This window comes from Mytilus californianus, unplaced genomic scaffold (assembly GCF_021869535.1).
Source record: "Mytilus californianus isolate M0D057914Y unplaced genomic scaffold, xbMytCali1.0.p SCAF_4, whole genome shotgun sequence".
NCBI classification, from domain to species: Eukaryota; Metazoa; Mollusca; class Bivalvia; order Mytilida; family Mytilidae; genus Mytilus; species Mytilus californianus.
The window spans coordinates 19,441,974-19,460,487 of record NW_026262690.1 but is presented as its reverse complement, the minus strand read 5'-3'; the positions used below and the strand labels follow the sequence as shown (position 1 = coordinate 19,460,487).

At 31.6% G+C, this 18,514-nt stretch overlaps 1 protein-coding gene across 1 annotated transcript in view; it reads left to right on the top strand.

Moving 5' to 3' along the window:
- The first annotated feature begins 1,464 nt into the window (after positions 1-1,464).
- The window catches only part of LOC127737623 (muscleblind-like protein 2a), a 177,089-nt gene continuing 160,039 nt past the window's right edge, over positions 1,465-18,514 (top strand). Inside the window, exon 1 of the mRNA XM_052248463.1 lies at positions 1,465-1,506. The gene's annotated coding sequence lies outside the window, so the exon portion shown is untranslated. The remainder of the gene's footprint in view (positions 1,507-18,514) is intronic.

Here is an 18,514-nt window from a genome sequence, read left to right as displayed (position 1 = left end):
TTTAATGCCTGTTGTTCAAACATTACAAAAAATTACATTTATTTGGCACACAAGTGAAAAAAAAAAATAGAACAGAAAACATCAGACCTTTCATCATGAAATATGTATATTTTGCTCAAATCTAAAAGAATATCAATTTAAATATCAGTACATGTTCATTTCATGATTATAAAACTAATCTTTCACATTTTTGACTAAATCGGTGAAGGGCATGATGGGTAAAACAATATCAATTTAACATTGCCAACAGCTGCAGGGTTAAATCTCTTTGTCTACATGCATAAAGAAATTTTACCTCTCAACAGAGACATAATAATTTCACTGCATGTAATGTGCTATACTGGGGAATGAAAAAAATACAGCAAAAATATCAGACATATAAAACATTGACATTTTTTTATTAATTTTGTATTTCCCTTGAAATCCCATGGAGGTTTATAACTGTAAAATAGAAGCTACAATTTAAAAAACCAAAACAATTACTCATTATTTGGGTCATATTAACATTGATTTAATGATATAAGTCTTAATTTGAGCACTCTCATTTAAAAAATTTCTGAATTTAAAAATATTTGCATAACTTACGCAAATTATATTCAAATGAGGATAAACAAGTATTAGAAAAAACTGCCTCAGTAACATAAAACAACAGTAACTGACCTAGTTATATAGGTCTGAGGGCCTCAGTGGCAGAGTGGTCCAAGAAGTCCAACTACTTTATCACTAGCCTGTAAAAACTGAGGTTGTGAGTTCAAACCCTGCACTTGGCTGATGTGTTTGACTACAATCTTACTTGACTAAGATTGTCAGTTTTCCTGTAGAAGGATTCTCACCAGGCACTCTGGCTTCCTCCACCAATACACACATTTCGTGGCGGTTAGTTTGAAACTAACCTCCACAAAATCACCAATGGTGCTAAAGGTCGGGTTAAAACACCAATCAATCAAACAATATATGGGGGTGGGTGGGTTTTGTGCTAAATTGTGTTTTATAAACAAAGAAAGCGATTCTGAAGATTTTTTATTTAGTTACCATTGAAACCAGAACACATATGTCAAACTTTTGACTTTTTCGTATATATTTATTTTCAACAAAATTGCAAAAAGTTTGAAAATAAATCACTGCAAGTCAAATAGAAAGGATGGTGAAAATGGAAAATAGAGTTGGTTGACATTGTTCTGGTTTCAAACAAAACCTGATATTTGGACCAATTTGTGTATGGAGTGCTGAGATTGTCGTATATATTTTATTATACAATTTTAAGATATTCAGTGTGATATGAATGGTTGTGCTGCATATTTGGATCATCAGTGTTTTTTTTATTTTAGTACTGTCTTGTGTTTTTATTTTGTTTTAAGTGGTTTGTTATTTGTTAATTAATTAAGGCATGAATTCTGTTTACTACAGACACATATAATTCTATCTAATTTTTATTTTTGTTCAGAAAATGTACAAGTCAGATGTAAATATTAAATAGAGAAGAAAACAGAAGGTTATCTGTGACAGGTTTGTAATTTATTTTACATTGAATTAAGGAGTTTTGATATATGAGCATTTTTCCATGACTCCATTTTAGGGATGTTAGAAAAGCAATTCATCACAGGAATAAGAACAGACTGATGGGAAGATAGACTTTAGAAACTTCAAAAATATTTATAATTGACTTTATTTGCAATCTGATTAAAATATAGAATCTGTGTCCACCCTTCAATCTGAAATTACTCCGTTTAAGTAATAATTACATCAGCTAATGAAATTCCTGCCTTCAAATTTTTTGAAGGTGTGTATCATTACGACTTTACCAATGGATCCTAAAAGGTCTTTGAATCAGAAAGTAGAACAGTGTTTTCAGATCCTTGTAAGCAAAGAATGGGTACAGAATCTGTATTTTAGTTAGATAACTATATTTGTTGCTGTATTATACGTTAATAGTATACATGTACTAGAAGATAGGTATGTTTGGTGCTGTACTAAAAGGTTAATGGTATACTTAAAGGTATGCTATATTTGGTGCTGTATTATAGGTTAATAGTATACTGAAAGGTATGGTATGTTTGGTGCTGTATTATAGGTTAATGGTATACTTGAAGGTATGCTATATTTGGTGCTGTATTAGTGTTTAATAGTATACTTGAAGGTATGCCATATTTGTTGCTGGTTAATGGTATACCTTAAATTGGGAAATTTTGGCGTTGGGATATTTTGGCGGTTTTCACTCGAAAGGCATGTGTTTTATTTTGGTGTGTGTAATTTTGGTGCTTTGTCCAATTGATGTGTTTAATTTTGGAACAATAGAAGTGTGTGAGCTCATTCATATTTGCCCTTATTTACCCGTTTACATTTATTGACAAAATAACAATGACCTACACAGTGGGTCTCATTGGGGTCTAAGCGTGACTTGGGATTGCCGATTTTTTGTAAGCGTGACACGTGAAAGTCAAATTATTGTGCCGTGAAAACGGGAAATGAAGTCTAGTGGGACACAGGAAATTACAAAAAAAATGAGAATTGCTTACGTACATAGTGTAAGCGGGATACGGAAATCTGACAAAACAGTAAGCGGGATCCGGGATCAGAACCCCCCAATGAGAGCCCTACACAAACTAGAAACAAGACAAAGTTAACTAAATAAAGGAATCGGATACGAATGCAATTGCAAATAATTCCGTATCTCAGGGTTGAAAGCTACAAGAAAGTGATTTTAAATTATCGATTATTTATTTTTTACAAAAATCATATGAAATAAATTTTAATCATTATCTCTATTGCAGTACATGTTAATGATTGACGATCAAGGATTTAAATTTTAATCCTTATGCCTCTGGCAGTACATGTAAATTAATAAAAGATAAAATAATACAAGTAGTTTTGATATTCTAATTACCAATAACGGCGTCTAATCAGCAATAGCCTGGCATATTAATGACATGTGTGAATACAAATTCATATTGTGTTTTCTTAACAATTTCTGAAAAAAACCATATATAGTGTTGTCAAATTATACCCGGTATTTATTTGCAGATTTGGCTATGTATAGAATTATAGGAAATATACGAAAGATATAATAGCATAAGATATTTTTCTCAACATTACGATATCGTCGTACCGGTGCTGTATTATAGGTTAATAGTATACTTGAAGGTATGCCATATTTGGTGCTGTATTATAGGTTAATAGTATACTTGAAGGTATGCCATATTTGGTGCTGTATTATAGGTTAATAGTATACTTGAAGGTATGCTATATTTGGTGCTGTATTAATGTTTAATAGTATACTAGAAGGTATGCTATGTTTAGTGCTGTATTAGTGTTTAATAGTATACTAGAAGGTATGCTATGTTTAGTGCTGTATTATAGGTTAATAGTATACTTGAAGGTATGCCATATTTGGTGCTGTATTATAGGTTAATAGTATACTTGAAGGTATGCCATATTTGTTGCGGTATTATAGGTTAATAGTATACTTGAAGGTATGCTATATTTGGTGCTGTATTAATGTTTAATAGTATACTAGAAGGTATGCTATGTTTAGTGCTGTATTAGTGTTTAATAGTATACTAGAAGGTATGCTATGTTTAGTGCTGTATTATAAGTTAAAAGTATACTTGAAGGTATGCTATATTTGGTGCTGTATTATAGGTTTGATAGTATACTTGAAAGCATGCTATATTTGATGCTGTATTACAGGTTGATAGTATACTTGAAGGTATGTAGTAAGTGGATAATTGGCTTCAACAATAGGAAGTTTCGAATGATAAGTCATTTGTTTACATAACATTCTTCCAGAGCTGTATTTATCTTTGTGTACTCCAAAGTTGCATATCATACAGTTGCTCTGTTTTCTGATTGGTTCCATTTTAGATTAAATATGTCTCTGATAATTAGTTTATTGTTGCATCAGCAACCACACATCTCAATTGCATACAGTATTTGAGGCCCTGCACCCAATATCAATATTATTGTCTTTATAAACTACAGCCGTGAAGTGACTATATTGCTCATCTGGTATATTTGTTTCATTCTTTAGCAGTTTGCCTTTTAACTTTTATTCAGGGCTAGTTCCTTTAGCAAAAGTTATGATTTTCTCATATCATTGGCCTTTGTCTTTCCTGGGATGTATGCCTTTCAAATGCAATACGTGTACACTTAAGGTGCAACAGCATTAACACTTAGTATATTAGAAAATCAAAGAACTAGACATTCGTATGTTGTTTGTATATAGTAAACGGTCTTATGGTACTTTCTGGTGCATGTCATTTGTCCTTGACCTCATTTCATTGTTCAATGACTTAAGTTAAAAGATCAGTATGCATGTCACATCGCATGATTAAATCATACTAGTATTCATTTAGACCAGTATGCATGTCACATCGCATGATAAAATCATACTAGTATTCATTTAGCCCAGTATGCATGTCCCATCGCATGGTAAAATCATACTAATATTCATTTAGACCAGTATGCATGTCCCATCGCATGATTAAATCATACTAGTATTCATTTAGACCAGTATGCATGTCCCATCGCATGATTAAATCATACTAGTATTCATTTAGATCAGTATGCATGTCACATCGCATGATAAAATCACACTAGTATTCATTTAGATTAGTATGCATGTCACATCGCATGATAAAATCACACTAGTATTTGTTTAGATCAGTATGCATGTCCCATCGCATGATAAAATCACACTAGTATTCGTTTAGACCAGTATGCATGTCACATCGCCTGATTAAATCATACTAGTATCCGTTTAGACCAGTATGCATGTCACATCGCATGATTAAATCATACTAGTATCCGTTTAGACCAGTATGCATGTCACATCGCATGATTAAATCATACTAGTATTCATTTAGATCAGTATGCATGTCACATCACATGATTAAATCATACTTGTATTCATTTAGACCTGTATGCATGTCACATCGCATGATAAAATCATACTTATATTAATTTAGATCGGTATGCATGTCACATCACATGATAAAATCATACTAGTATTCATTTAGACCAGTATGCATGTCACATCGCATGATAAAATCATACTAGTATTCATTTAGACCAGTATGCATGTCACATCGCATGATAAAATCATACTAATATTCATTTAGACCAGTATGCATGTCACATCGCATGATAAAATCATACTAGTATTAATTTAGACCAGTATGCATGTCACATCGCCTGATTAAATCATACTAGTATCCGTTTAGACCAGTATGCATGTCACATCGCATGATTAAATCATACTAGTATTCATTTAGACCAGTATGCATGTCACATCGCATGATTAAATCATACTAGTATCCATTTAGATCAGTATGCATGTTACATCGCATGATTAAATCATACTAGTATTCATTTAGACCAGTATGCATGTCACATCGCCATGATTAAATCATACTAGTATTCATTTAGATCAGTATGCATGTCACATCGCATGATAAAATCATACTAGTATTCATTTAGACCAGTATACATGTCACATTGCATGATAAAATCATACTTGTATTCATTTAGACCAGTATGCATGTCACATCGCATGAAAAAATCATACTAATATTCATTTATACTAGGCAAAAAATCTTTTGCTTCTCTAGTCAATTTTCAAAAATATTGATGAGGCAAAGAGGCATCCATAACTACCTGACCTGCCAACAATGGAGATAACACCTTGATAACAAGATCACAGTTATTTCTAGATTATTTTTACATTAACATCTATGATAAACACTTCTTTATGATCATTCAGTGACCCAAAATTAACCCAGTATGTTTTCCTATAGCTTCTAATGAGAAGCAATTTACTGGACATTGTAATGATCAATCGGTTTGGACTTTATAGAATGGAACAGATTTATCCCATGATGATCCTCTACAATAATAGAAACAATTTTCTGGACATCATTGATAATCAATCGAGTTAGACTTGTTGGTTTTGGAGTAATCCATTTGTTATTCATGGATAACAATATCATTGACAAATGGTGTGTTATTATCATTACAGTACAATATATCTTCAACAATAATGAAAGTAAAAAATCCACATTATAGTGACTTTGATTAACTATTTACTTCCTGGTTTATACTGGACTAAGGAAGCTGCTTCTAATTAGGGTTAATAGTAGTTACTTTAGTGGTCAAGATGATAATTATTTGTTGTTTTCATTTCTAGCAAGGTATTTACTTTTAATGCTTTTTAAATGTGACCAATTTATGAATGTGCTCATTCCATATAGCGAAGTGAAGGAAAAGAGAGTAAAAAATTGTTAATACAAAAAAAGACTTCATGAATGTAGATAAAAGGCTGGAAAGGGGGGGTCTAAATAAAAATAATACATTGTTTTCATAGGGGTCTAACTTAAAACATACTTTTCCAAAATGTAGTTTATATTCTACTATTTACAAATATAATAAGTGTATGAGCCCCATATTTTTTGACAAGCTACAGATTGTAAGGATTTTACATGGAAAAAGCATATATAACTGAATTTTTTGGAACCAAATTCTCAACTTATCCTTTTCTGTACCAATTTATTAATAACCCTTCCTTGGACCAATTTTTAAATGTTTCTTCTTTGGACCAATTTCTTGACTATAACTTGGGCCAATTTTATAACTTCTACTCCCCTAAACTTATTTCTTTGCTGGTTCATCCTTGGACTAATTTAAAAAAAAGGTATCCTTCCTTGAATCAGTTGATATACCAATCCTCCTTTGAACTTATTTCTTAACTAATTCATACTTGAACAAATTTCTTACTAATCCATACTTTAACAAATTTCTAAACTAGTCATTCTATGAACTAACTTCTTATCTAATCTGTCATTTCATAAGTTAACTGATCTTTCCTTTGGCCAGTTTTATTAACTTATCCTCAATGGACCAATTGTTGAATTAATCCTTCTTTAAAGTGATTTATTATATGATTCTTCAATGGACCTATTTGGTAATTAATCATTCCTTGGATCAATATGCTAACTAAATGTATCTTGGAACAATTTCGAAACTGACTAAGTTAGACAAGTTTTTTGACTGAATTTTTTTCCTAACATTTTGTAAGTTCAAACCTTGTCTTTTGATCAAATATTTTATTATCTTGCCTCATATTCATTCACTATAGTCTAGATAATTTAAAAAAAAAATGAATGCATAGGATTCCTCAAAAACTTAAAGTTGAGAACTGTGTCTTTGTCCCAATTATTTAGCATAGAAAAAAAACAAAAAAACTGTTGTGAAGGTTTGACAATACATATTGTCCTTTAAAATCTTTCATATTTTCTCTAATTCTTTATACCTGATTGGCTAAAATACTGCAAAATGCAAGAATTTTTTTTATTGTTTGTTAATTTTGTTTTAACCACCTAAAAATGAAGGAATACTAAATTTGTAGTAATGAAAACTAAATAAGATTTTAGAATAAAGTTTACTGCAATACTAGGAAACTTGGTAACTTTGGTATATATCATGCCCATACTGTTATAGCAAGGAACAAACAGTAGTTTTTGGTATGTTTCTTTATGTGCATCTATATGTACATCAGTGATTCTGAAGTTTTACTTCAGTTGACATTTGGTGCAGTAAAGATGGATTATTTATAAAGTTATTTGTTGGGCTCTGTGTACTGTAAAACAAATTAAAGTTGATAATTTTACATCGCCTGTAAAAGTTTGCTGTAAGATGTTATTGATTGGTCGTTCATTTATGTGTTACTTTTACAAAGGAAGTATAAGAAATAATTATGTGATTAAAAAATTCTGCTACAGAAGAAAATTTGTTCTAGGATTATTATTGATCACTTAAGAACTTGGTTGTATTGATTCAGAACTGATTATACTTTTCTCTAAGCCTCCCAAGACCAAAATAAATTTATGTCTAGACAACAGGTTTCTTTTTGCTGAAGCTGTCGTCTGCTTTATAATAAGATTGACAAACACATCAAACCAACCTTTCTATGGTAATTGTCTGGATGTTCTTACACCTATTAGTGTAATTAAGCCTTATATTTTGTTCCGGACTATGTCTGATATTGTCATATATCCTGTAAGCTGAAGTGATTAGATTTTTCTGCTGTTTGCAAATTGTCAGTTAATTTTACTGTGGGCTATGTCCAGTGTCAACTCTATTGGTATATATATATGAATACATGATGAAATTAGTTTTGATCTTTACTTTGTTAATGGACATCATAGAATTCCTAGAAAACAGAAAAATTTATGATCGTTTGGTAACAGATCATGTTCTCAAATATAAATTTTGTATGATATATTGACCACACAGAGGACAGTTGCCTCATTTTGATATTAATTTTGTATGAATTATATATTTATCACACTGAAAACTGTTAAAATTTGTATTAAGTAGATTTTAAGTATACAGACACATTAGTCTCATTAGTGTGCCATTTATGAAATGAGATCGAAAATAAAAGTAGTAAAATTAACAGTGAATATTAAAGTAAACAAATTGTTCAGAACTTTGCTATCAATCTGGAAATCAAAGAAAATGTTGCACTGTAGGACATTTTTTTATGAAATATATATACCATAGAAATGAAAGCCATATTTTTATAATACGCCCGTTTACGCGACGTATTATAGTATACCGTTGTCCGTCCGTCATCAACATGTCGGACATTAACTCAAAAACGCTTTAACCAATTTGCATAAAACTTAGGTGAATTGTTTATATTTATTGATGTGAGCTCCCTTTCATTTTTTATAAATTTTAGATTTTACGTTTCCGAGTTATGGGGTTTTATTCATTAAAAAAAGGGGGATTTTCCAGTTTTCGGACATCAACTCAAGAATGCTTTCACCAACTTGCAAGAAATTGTGGTGAATTGTTTATATTTATTGACATGAGCTCCCTTTCGATTTTTATATTTTTTTAGATTTTACATTTCCGAGTTACGGGGTTTTATTCATAAAAAAAAAGGGGGATTTTCCAGTTTTTGGACAAAAAATCGAAAATGCTTTCAGCAGTTGTTATGAAACTTTGGTGAATTGTTTATATCTATTGATGTAAGCTCCTTTTAGAAATTTATGAATTTTACATTTAACATTTCTGAGTTTTATTCATTAAAAAAGGGGGGATTTTCCAGTTTTCGGACAATAACTCAAAAATGCTGTCAGCAATTCTCATGAAACTTTGGTGAATTGTTTATATCTATTGATGTAAGCTCCCGTTACATTTTCATAAATTTCTAATATGACATTGAGAATTAATTGAACTTTAATTGTTTATAGTCTGACAACTGATTTACTAACTATTGCACAACAGCACAGTATATTGCACAACAGCAAGAAATCTTTAATTGAATATAAATTCAATTCATATAACCAATTTCAAGTTCTTTGACTACATTTATTCAGAAGCCTATAATATGTCAAATATTTAATACAATCCAAATTCAGACCTGTATCAAGCTTGAATATTGTGTCCATTTTTGCCCCAACTGTTCAGGGTTGGACCTCTGGGGGCGTATCCAGCTGCGCTCAGCCAAGCAGTTTATTTTTCATTTATTTTCCAGAAAAGTAAATAATTGTGTAGTAAAACTGTATAGCCAGTAAATGTAAGCCAAACTGGTATCAAATTACATCAACTAAGGTATTATCAAACAAGACAGTCATGAAGTCATACATTTAAAAAGCACATTTTGATGGGTACTTCCAAAACTGCAAGTTTTCATTGTTCTCATTCATCAAACCCAGTTGATAATGTTTTTTGAATGAGACAATTCTTTGTAACAGCATTACACAAAGACATGATCAACCATGTGCTTACCAATCCTCCTTTATGCTGCACACAATAAGATGATTCTTAACAAGACTATTGTCTGTTGACACAGCCTCATTTTCTTCTCTTTAGCACCAATTTGCTAAAGCCCACATAGTGTGAATCAATGCGTCATAATAACTGAGTTGGACCTCTGTTTGACTTTTTCACCAATCCAAATGGATTTAAAATCTGTTGCAGCAGCTCTATGAACACACGATAATTAGATTAAAGAACACATTCTGTGAAATCCCATATAAAGGTGTACTGACTTCTCAGTGGCAATCCTCTAAGAGAATTCAAACATATGGCTAAATGTTAAGTACTATGCTAATTGCATAGCTCCCATATATAGGTGAATCTTACACATATCTGCCTTCTATTCATATACCAATGAACATTGTGAACTTTGAAAACTTTTAGCCTTTTTAAGTAAAAAAAATTAAGCATAACTTTGGTATAATTGCTATATAGAATAACTAAAGTACATGTAGTGAAAAAGCCAGATTCAAAGATAGATGCAAGATTTTCATGATTTGTCTGCATATAAGGAAACATCTTGGAAGATGAATTTTCAGGGTATATAACTCTTATCTCACTTGTTTTTGTTACTTTTTTGCCAGAATCTTTTAAAAGCATGACAAATTCATGTGTCCAATTGTGTGAAATACTAATTTTAATGATTTTTCCATATGAGAGATGTTTATATTGTGTGCCAAATTGACCCCTTTGATTTTCTTCTGATTAAAGACAAAAAATACTAAAGTTGTATTGAAAGAAGGACATTGGAAGTAAAAGATTAATGCTCTCAGTGTCTTGTGATTATACGACTTTATTTTGGTTGTGTACAAATGAATGTTAAGGTGGCTGGGGTGTCTTCCTCCATCTTGGATTTTGAAGTAGCAGATAACTATCGGTCTAGATCTTTAATGAAATATGCAAATTTTGAAAGTAGTGTGTAATTCATGTGTAAGACTTTTCATGTTAATATAGAAAATTATGTCTTTTATCATATTTACGGGTGTATTTTCTAAAAAACACAATATTTTTGTTTTATCTAATTTTTTTCAACTTTGCCACATAAGGGGAGATAACTCAGATAGTAGGGGAGATAACTCAGATAAAGTAATTTTTATAATAGAAAGTTGTGAATTTACCTATTTTAATATGTAGCAAGAAAACAAGTCCGGTGACCCCATTTTTTCCTTTTTCTTATCTGAAAGCATGTTAGAAGAGCTATCTCCTCACATTTTATCTTAAAATTTTAGGGTGGAGTTTTCTTTTTATCACACAAAATTGGATTTTCCATGCATAATCTATACAAAATCTGACAATTTTGCACAACCTGTAGCGTGAAAAAAAGTGAGGTGACCCATACTTTTTATTATATTTTGGAAAAAAGCATGATAAAAACTACATTTTGACAAATTATTAAAAAAATCTATGGATTTTAATTAAGACCCCCCATCCACCTTAAGTTAGAATCTGTATTTTGACAAAACCTAGGGAACCAGAGTGCAATCTTCTTGGATGATCAGGTGTTAGCTTGTTGGGTATTTTTTCCTCTTGAATGACACTTGCACTGATAAACGAAAGAACTTAGATTTTACAAGAAAGAAACTAGAAAAAAACTTCATGTAAGAAACAATGCACAATAATTAAACCAGACACAAAGCTAATGTAAGTCTATAAATACAAAACAATGGCATTATTTCAAGTTTCTCCTCAATTGAATACTTAAAAAAAAAATTTCATGTAAGAGGTCTTAGCATTATAGATGGTTTATTGATACAAACCTGTACTTTTATCAATTAGTTGACTGCACCACTAAGAGTGGTTAAGGAGGAAGGTTACATAAGTCAAAAAATAGTCCGATGGGATATTAGCACACATTAAAGTATTAAAATAGTCCGATGGGATATTAGCACACATTAAAGTATTAAAATAGTCCGATGGGATATTAGCACACATTAAAGTATTAAAATAGTCCGATGGGATATTAGCACACATTAAAGTATTAAAATAGTCCGATGGGATATTAGCACACATTAAAGTATTAAAATAGTCCGATGGGATATTAGCACACATTAAAGTATTATAATAGTCTGATGGGATATTAGCACACATTAAAGTATTAAAATAGTCCGATGGGATATTAGCACACATTAAAGTATTAAAATAGTCCGATGGGATATTAGCACACATTAAAGTATTAATTCCATGGTCAATAGGCTGAAAGCTTTTAAACTTTTTGTTGCTGTGAATTTTTCCTATTTATTAAAGAGAATTGCTTACTAAAGGCTTCTGCCAATGAATTATTTTTAGAACTTGCTCCATTTTACTCTATATGAAAATATGATTTTTTTGTGCATTTCACACTGGAATATAAAACTTGAATGAAAAATTAATCTGAATTTTATAGAATTTTGTGTGTAAAGTTTCATTTATTAGATATATTGACCCCCTTCACCTGAGTTGCTGCTGGAGGCAAATGCAGAGCCTCTAGTTATAAGTGTATTTCTTTGATGATACGGTTTACATGAAATTTGTTTAGCATTTTATGGTCATTTCCCTCCAGAAAACTATTTAGACCATTAAACAAATGACATCTGAACTGTTGGCACTGATGAGATTTGATATCAATTTCTCTAGAGACTTATCAGAAATCCTCTTTCTCCTATCCACCCACAGAAGAATGTCAACTGATAACTTTTACAGATTATAATGAATTAATTATCTTTTTCTGTGATTATCATCTGATGGTTTATTTGATGTTTATCCTTAAGGTGCTACAGACATTATATCATAATTTATTTTAAATTGTCCTCTTTTATTTTGAACTAATGGGCCTTAGAAGGCTTATTGGTGGACCTTACTAGTCTAACATGGCAGTAATGATGGAAATAAATAGAATTTTGTTTTAATGGTAGGTATTGGCTAAATGATTAGAAATATATTTAGAGACGATATTCATTAGTCAAAAAGTATGCTAAGAGAATAGAATACAAACTTTAAAGAAATTTTCTTCAAAAGAAAAAAGACCAGATATTTCAAAGTCTAATCAACTACTTTTTTTTTACTTTATACTTTACTGTTTAATAAAACTAAAATCTGTTGGCTACCTAGCAACACAATGGTGATCCCAAATGTGAAATAATGAAAAACATTAATAAAAAATTTCTTCAAGGGCTTTTGTTCAAATTGATGAATTGATTTGAAAAGAAACTTTCCCACAAAAAGGCCATAATATATTGTGTTCAATAGGGCAGAGCAGTTGATTTATACGTCTTTATAAAGCTACTTGAGATCATTAATCTTGTTTGAGCAGAAGACATGTGTAATACTCCCTAGCTTTGGAGTAAACAGAGGACAATAAATTACATGTCTCTCTTTATAAAATCCCACAAGTGTTTTGAAAAGTGAGACGTCATTTCTAGAAATATCTGTAATGTATCAGTATACATCCTGCTATCAATCATTCCAGAAAATAATGCCTTATTACAAACAATAGAGAGAATTCTCCTTGGAAAAAATATTTCAATTGGAATGGCTAAATGTCAGTTTTTGAACACGTTATTGGTATGCTAATTGAGATTTTCCTGCCAATATCCAGGATGTCTTTAAATAAAATGGTCTGAAATTAAAGATGTATTTATAACTTTTGCAAATTGTAGAAAAATTAAAATGGTCAGATTTTTTCAATCCTATTGGAATTTACCTTTAGGTGGTATAATTTACCTTTAGGTGGTATCGTAGTATAGAAGAAAAATGATAGAATTTTTTTCATACTTTGCCAAAATGTAGTTTATATTGTGATATGTTAAAAATAAAAAAAAATGATAAGTCACAGAGCTTGTTTTCAAGCTATGGGTTGTGAAAAAATGACACATTTTGTATGGATTTATTATACAGAGAAAAAGCATCATGATGTGAATAGAAGGTAAACTAAATGATAGAATTTTCTTGCAATAACATAAAATAAAAAATAATTCCTGAAGATTCCTTTTTAAATATTACATTTTCTGAGTTACCTTCCCTTAATATGCAAAGTGTTGAAAAAATTGAAATCCAGCAAAAAGTATTCTACTTTTGTAAAAATATGAGTGATTATAACTTAAAGCAAATTAAATTTGTTCCTTTAAATGAAAATCCTTATTAGTTAATTGCATTCCTGTATTGAAATTTGCTTACTGAATAAAAAGTCTAGACCCATTGTGTTCTGCTATTTTGCTATCCAAGATGACATAAGACACCCATCATTAAGGAGAAAATTAACTCAGGTACTTGGACTAATAATGTTGTCTGTAAGGATTTGATTTTGTCTGCTTGGAAATTGAATTACATCAGATATTCATATATATAGTGATTATTTTGTGTAGATACAGACATAAAATAATTTGATCATATAAAGTAAATTGATTTGGGAAGTGTTTGGTAAGATATAATTCAGATAAAAAGCTTTATTTTTATATATGTTAAGCATCAGTTTATAGTTTTTTGCTAGGTTTGGACTTCGAAGTCTGAAAAAATGCATTAGTATTTTTCAAGATGCCAAACTCTAAGGGTCTGTAGTTCTCAGATAGACTGCTATGTATCTCATTTATAGAATAGTACCGGTAATAACTTAATCATTTATTCAGGTTTCTGCAGAACTCTGCTATCAAATTTAGGTTAATTTTTTTACTGGTAAAACCTTCAATTTCTCCAAATAAGATAATAAATTATTCTATAGAATTTATGTCCATATTAGTTTTTATCTTTAAACCAACTAGATAAAATGTAAATAATGAGATGTAGTATGTGATTGCAAATGAGAAATCCACCACAGACCAAAGAATGAGGATATAAACAACTTTATTTCACTGAATAGCCTTCAACAATGAGCAAAACCCATACCATATAGTCAGCTATAAAAGGCCTAAAAGACAATTTGTGGACCAATTCAAAATTTAACAAAAAAATCCAAAGGCCTAATTTATGCTTAAAACAATTAAGGAAAAACAAATATGGCCTACAGCAACAACAACCACTGAATTACAGGCTGTTGATTTTGGACAGGCACATAAAGAATGTTTGTGAGAATTCAACCCTCCCCTTTGCCTCGGACAGTGATTAACTTTACAACATAAGAACTACCTATAAAAATCAGTTATAAAAGGCTTGACTCATTAATTCGGCACTTCACACATAAAAAAACATAAAGAAAAGACAGACACAAGGTACTGATCTAAGAGTACTCTCAGCTACTGAAACCTAGTTCAAAGCCTATTCCAACTAATAAATAAAGCTTGTTTTCTCAGACTCTCCAAAGTTAAGTTGATGGTCATGGAAGTATAGTATCATATAACAGACAAAAATTACAGAAACATCATAAAATAATCGCTAGTTACTATGACCTTACATTGTGTTAGCTATTTTTATTCCAACTCAAGACTGTCCAGAATCGGATCCAGGATTTTTAAAAAGGGGGGCTTGGGGCAAATGTTGGATTCAAACATTTAAAAAGTCTATGCCCTAACCATTAATGTAGCTCCATAAGGGGGTGCCCAGGCACCCTACCCCCTCCCCCTCTGCTGTCACTAACCCTGGCCTGTATAAGATGAAAGAATCTTACTTACTGTTTACACTAATGGAGGTGTATTTATTACAATCTTTACATGTTGTGATATGAAGTAGACATAATGTTATATCATGTAGTGACATTGTAGTTATCTTATAAATATGCAGAAATCATTTTTCTCAATTTGTACTTCTCTATTAACAAATGAACAAATAAACAATATTTTGGAGACGAAAATCTTCACTTTTCTGTTGAAATTGCATCTAACTGGAAAAAGGGAAAATTTATAGCTTTAAACCAATAATTTGAATGCTATTTTTGTTCAGATTTGTTATGTATGGAATGCAAATCTGATTGCGTAACCAGAATAATAGAAAATGCATTTCATTTTCTGAGGATAATTAAACTCTGATGCATCCATATGTTGTGTCATTTCTTTATCAGTGGTTCTCCAAATGATTTAAACTTTTCAAATACCATATGATGTAATGGCATTTGGTCTGATTGAATTAGAATTACCTCGCTACTTTGATGATATCACCTTTTGTTTATTGGAATCTTGGTCAGAATGAGTCAACCTGTTATAAATATCTTTACCTGGCCACTGATGCTTACTGATGAGAAAAGAAGATAATTGTTTCCAACATCATTAATGGCACCGTATTCCGATGCTTGGATCAAATTAAATCCAGAAGAATCATAGTACCATATTACCAGGCATAAAATTACTGTAACATCATTTCCATGACTCAGCTATCAAGAAAAATCCTTACATTGAATTTCTAATTAATTTGTGGACTTTAAATGGTTTTATGTGATGTAATTTGTAATTTCACAAAATTAATTAAGTATGTGATAAATTTTGTTAATAGCACATGTTTCTGTAATTGTTATAAAGTTTCCTATTGTGGTTTGGGAGTAAATTTAGAATTATATTTAGCACATGTGTCTGTAATTTTTATAAAGTTTCCTATTGTGGTTTGGGAGTAAATTTAGAATCATATTTCACCTTGAAAGTAACATAATTATTATTATTATGATTTAGGATTGATAATTAAGTAATTTTTGTTTCACCTGCTACAAAAGTCACAGAATGCGAGACATAGGGATTACTATCCAGGGGCAGCCGTGTAAACTTTTTGTATAAAGGTTTATATTTCAGAGGGTAGAAGATCTGGATGCTTCATATGTTGTATGCAGATGGCTAATGTTACGAAGTTTCTGTTTGTCATATCCATTGTACTTGACCTCATTTTCATGGTTCAGCTCCTACTATAAGCAATAGTTCAACGATATTTGGTTTATGGAATGATTGTGAGGTGTACATGTCTGTCTGGCAAGGTTCATTTGACCTTGACCTCAATTACATGGATCATTGAAAATGTTAAGTTTTTAGGCAGTTAAGCTGCCTTATTCGAGCACCCTAGATTTGTGTTCTTCCCAATAAATGCTGAAATACGTGCCATTGTTATTATCTAGCTGGCTTTTATGTTATTTATAACTAATTGGATATTTTTTTAATACTTTTATTTCTGGAATACAAAAAATATGACCAGAAAAACCTTAAATGATCGTCGAACTACCCAAAACTTTTGAAGTTGCACATTGGAAGTAGTGCTCTATAGAAATCCGTACGTAGTTTATTATCCCCTGTGCATTTGGCTACGATGTCAAAGAACAATTGTATGAAATATTTCATCGCCGAAAATCAGTAATTACAAGTCGTTTATATTTCCCAAATGGCAAAATGCGCAGGAATGTTGTTCATGTACAACAAATCTCTATGATAGAGGAAATATAGTTATATAAGTGGGCGGTAATTTTTAACTTATCTTGCCAAATAAGGTTGTTGTTATTTTATGAATGAAACGAGGTCATGAAACAGATGCGGAAATCGACGTTGATGGGATGTTTTTTAAAAGTAATGTCGACAACTCATCCCCGAGACAAGTCGGACCGAATCCACTCAAACTTCTCTTATACTGAGTTTTACTGTACGTACTAAACCATATATATTCTTGTATGGGACAATAAAACAAATCAAATGAAATATAGGGGAAGTCCATGTGGGTCACCCTCACCCCTTTCTTTTTGATAACTTGTAAACGGTCAAGAACCCCACCCCGAAACCATATATATTCTTGTATGGGACAATAAAACGAATCAAATGAAATATAGGGGAAGTCCATGGGGGTAACCCCACCCCCCTTCATTTTTTGTCGAGCCTGCGACTTTTGTCGCAGAAAGCTCGACATAGGGATAGTGATCCGGCGGCGGCGGCGGCGGCGGCGTTAGCTAACTTCTTAAAAGCTTTATATTTTAGAAGGTGGAAGGTCTGGATGCTTCATACTTTGTATATGACTGCCTCATGTTACGAAGTTTCCGTCAGTCACATGTCCAATGTCCTTGACCTCATTTTCATGGTTCAGTGACTACTTGAAAAAAAAGTTCAGATTTTTTATAATGTTAGATTCTCTCTTATTATAAGTAATAGGATAACTATATTTGGTATGTGCGTACCTTGCAAGGTCCTCATGCCCGTCAGACAGTTTTCACTTGACCTCAACCTCATTTCATGGATCAGTGAACAAGGTTAAGTTTTGGTGGTCAAGTCCATATCTCAGATACTATAAGCAATAGGTCTTGTATATTCGGTGTATGGAAGGACTGTAAGGTGTACATGTCCAACTGGCAGGTGTCATCTGACCTTGACCTCATTTTCATGGTTCAGTGGTTATAGTTAAGTTTTTGTGTTTTGGTCTGTTTTTCTTATACTGTATGCCATAGGTCTACTTTATTTGGTGTATGGAATGATTGTAAGGTGTACATGTCTAGCGGGCAGGTGTCATCTGACCTTGACCTCATTTTCATGGTTCAGTGGTCAAAGTTAAGTTTTTGAGTTTTGGTCTTTTTTTCTAATACTATATGCAATAGTTCAACTATATTTGGTATGTGCGTACCTTGCAAGGTCCTCATGCCCGTCAGACAGTTTTCACTTGACCTCGACCTCATTTTATGGATCAGTGAACAAGGTTAAGTTTTGGTGGTCAAGTCCATATCTCAGATACTATAAGCATTAGGTCTTGTATATTCGGTGTATGGAAGGACTGTAAAGTGTACATGTCCAACTGGCAGGTGTCATCTGACCTTGACCTCATTTTCATGGTTCAG